The sequence below is a fragment of the Brassica oleracea genome, chromosome C1 (genome assembly GCF_000695525.1).
Source record: "Brassica oleracea var. oleracea cultivar TO1000 chromosome C1, BOL, whole genome shotgun sequence".
Classification (NCBI taxonomy): domain Eukaryota; kingdom Viridiplantae; phylum Streptophyta; class Magnoliopsida; order Brassicales; family Brassicaceae; genus Brassica; species Brassica oleracea.
In genome coordinates, this window is record NC_027748.1 from 28670883 (window position 1) to 28675204 (window position 4322).

A 4322-nucleotide genomic window follows, 5' to 3' on the forward strand; every position below is an offset into this window, starting at 1 on the left:
TTACAAATTTAAATCTACATTTTATTTATTTAAAATATAATTTTACAAATTTAAATCTACATTTTATTTATTTAAAATATAATTTTACAAATTTAAATCTACATTTTATTTATTTAAAATATAATTTTACAAATTTAAATCTACATTTTATTTATTTAAAATATAATTTTACAAATTTAAATCTACATTTTATTTATTTAAAATATAATTTTACAAATTTAAATCTACATTTTATTTATTTAAAATATAATTTTACAAATTTAAATCTACATTTTATTTATTTAAAATACAATTGTATAAATTCACAAAATTCATAAAATTAAAATATGAAATAAATGAAAATTGCGTCTGCGGCAACCAAACGAACATAACTAAATCTATTTTCTGCGTCTGCGGCTGCGGCTGCGGCAATGTCCTGCGTCTTAGAAACGAACAACAAGTTGCGTCTGAGGCTGCGGCTGCGGCTGAATCTGCGGCTGCAAAACGAACAACAACCAAAGGAATAGACGCAGCCGCAGCCGCAGACTCAGCCGCAGCCGCAGCCGCAGGAACCTGCGTCAATGAAACGAACAGCACTATTAACTCCCCTCTTCAGGCATTTCATCAAACACTTTCAGTGCAGACTTTAAAACATGGCTATTAAAATTAATCACCACACCTAATGTCCCAATCAAGACAGAGATTTCAAGGGAAGTGTGGACGATTTAGACAAGTCCCACCATAAGTGTTTCTGGCCGACATAGGCCGATTTAAACGATAATCAAGTAACTACAACGTGGCGAGGACTTTGGTAAAGACAGGAAGCGACTTATCAATAGTAATGTGTTCAGAAAGATATTAGCTTGTAGCCAAAAGTTGAAGACTTTGAGTGCAAAAATGCCAAGAACGCAAGAGAAAACGACACCATTGACTCACAAGTCACGACGCGTCAGCATTTTTTGATCTTTTTTTTCATTATATATTAAGTAGGCCTCTGCTTTCGGGTATGGATACCGTCTCTTTGGATATTGATTTTTTTTCTTGAAAAAAATGGTTTCAATCAGATATTACAAAAAAAAAACTAAGTCGGGTTTGAGTTGATCTTCTCGAATTCAGATGGTTTCAAGTTTTAACCTAACTACTTGATTCGATTCAGATATTATTCAATATATAGTTCAAATTGGTTGTTTTTTGTTTGAAAGTACTTTATTTTATTTATTTTCTTATTAAATTTGTAACAAATATTATTATTTATAATTTTAGTACAATTCGTATTAAAATTTATGCATTTAAAAGCTACCAATCGATAATTTACAAAACTGAAAAATAATTTTTTTTTATAAAATTGTAATATGACCATGATTTTTGTAATGCCCTGACCTGCCAACGTTCGTGAGTGACCCGCCAACGTCTGTGAGTCCGCAAGTCAATTTTTGATCCATGAGCCTCACTCTCCATTGTGTTATCGGAAAGACCCGATAGATTTAATATACTGATCATGCAAACACGACGTAGCCGTTCCCCGTGCTTTGTCCTCATTCACATAGTACATGGATTGACCAACTTGCACTAGGTTCTCGATAGGTCACATATCCTTTGATTGCTCCAGCTTAAGCACGTTTAATTCTTGAGTTATCTCCGGTTAACCGAAAAAGTAAGTGCATTTTGTGTCATAGTTAGCCAAATCAATTCTTATAAGCTATTTCAACCTAATTAACTACCACAAACACGTAGGTACTACATTTACCCCCACTAACAGAGTGCAACATTCTCGTTGCACATCTGTATTGTCACCATCCAATGGTGAAAGTCCACTCGACTACACACTCTCATTAGGTTTTGGCTCTCGTACTAATTGTAACCCCGCGGCCCGTCAGAATTTGTGAGCCTCTACAACCACTCCTGGCCCATGAGCCTCACCCTACTGATTATGCAAACACGGCGTGACTATTTTCCGTGCTTTGTTTTCATTATTCATACAGTATCGGGATTAACCAGCTTACACCAGTTTTCCAATAAGTCACATATCTATTGATTGTTCCAGTTTGGTCAATTCTAGAATTCTTTCCAGATGGTTAATCGAAAAAGTAAACGCACTTAGGATATTTATTTATTTGCCACTGAGAATTTCAACTTTTACTCTATCAAAGGCTGAAACACGCAACATTTTAGTTCACATATCAGCACTGTCATTTTCGTATCAACGAATCAAACACTGGAACACAAAACATTGTTTTATCCTGAGAAAAATAGACATGAATCAAAAGATGAGAATTGTCAGTCTGACCTAGTTAAAGGAATCCAGCATGTAACCTAATTAATTGACTTCAGCATGTAAACTGATTAATACTCTTACAGATTATGGTAATTAGAGCACAGTCTTGAAACCTTGCATTTAAGCTAACAACTAGGTGGTTGCCCGCAAATTTGCGGATATAAATAATTTTAAAATTTTAATATATTATAATATTTCATGTCTTCAATCTGCAATTATATAGTTTAATATTTTAAAACTAAATGTGAATTTTTGGTAGATAATTTTTTAATAAAAATATTTTATGTAGTAATACTTTTTAAATTCTTAAATAGGATTTACATAGTATTTAGTTTGATTTTTTACATCTTTTACAAAACAAAATTTTATTAAATTGTTTTATACCATTATCGTTAGAACATGTATATATAGTTTAATTTGTTTGTATATCAAATTTTTCTTCCATAAAAATTATTAAAATAAAAAACAAGAACTCATGTGACAAATAGACATACACTTGCAACTAAAGTATAAAACACAAAATTTATTAAGAATAAACATAACTATATATATGTGAATTCTATTAATTTAATAAAAAAGTAAGAATATTAAAAATTTCATAAATTTAGGAATGTACTTTTATTCATAATATTCTTTGGATTGTTTTATGACTTATGTAATTTTGTGGTTATTTTTCTTTGAAAAAGGTTTCAAAATGATGAACTTGTGAAGAAAATAATATTTTGCGATTGATTCTGATTTGATAACATTTTTATAACCTCTTAGAAAAGAAACCATACAACTATAAATAATTAATAAAATATTTATAGTTTTATATTTTATGAATTATTTCTCAGAAATTTAAAAATCCTAATAAAGATTTATAAAACCTAATAAGTCGTTTTATAACTCAAGAAAATATTTTTTATAAACTTAAAAAATGGTTAAAAATTTTATAAAATAGTCCTATATATTAATTTACAATTAAAAACCATCGATAAGAATTTAGAAAAATATTTTATAAAATTCTTAAATCATTTTTTTAATTTTAAATAATTTACAAACATGTTAACCTTATCAATGGTTATTAATTTTATAAAATATTTAGAAAAATATTTTAGAAAATTATTAAATCATTTTAATAATTTTAAATAATTTACCAACCAGTTAACCTTCATAAACATTTTCTAAACTCCTATAAATGATGAGAAATTCTTCCTTATAAATGGTTTAAAAATCTTTATAACATTTTTATAGATCTTTATATATTGATTTGTGAAATCTTATTAATGATATAATAATCATTATTGATGATTTGACACCTTAAAAATGATTACCAAATATTTATATAATTATAAGCTATTATATATCCTTTATAACCCATTATAAATGACTTTAATTGTTTTTTACAAAATATATATTACTCATCACAGATGATTTTAAACTAATGTAAATAATTTATAAACTCGCTATATGATGCATTAATAATTATTATAATATTTTTTTATTAGAATTATATGTTATATATATGAATATTATGACTTATATAGGAAAATAAAGCTTTTTACAACTGTTTATAATAGAAAATAAAGCTAGTATATTATTTTTATTAACTACTTTTTGACAACATACTTTATATAATTTATAAGTAGACTATTAGTGCACAAAAGGAAATTATGGAGTATTAAATAGAATTTCCGTAATTGTTACCATTAAATACTATAAATGATTATGAGATGACAAAAAAAAACTATAAATGATTATGCATAAGAATATATAAATAATTTGGCAACTAACAAAAGTTGGTTCTAGGATTGTCTTTTTTAGATTTAATTAAAATAAATGAAAACTAAAAATCATTGACCAATAAAATTATAAAGATTTTTCTCAGACTGGATGTATGAGTGACACGTCAGCAGAAGTCACAAAAGTGACTTCTCAATTAATATATAGGAGGATTACGACGCATATTCAACATTTGTGTCACCAGTGAGAGCATAAATTGCAAGACGCCTGAGAATTCTTGGGTTCACCCTAGGGTTCACCGAACAATAGGATTGTGTTATTTCATATTCGACATCTTTTAAAA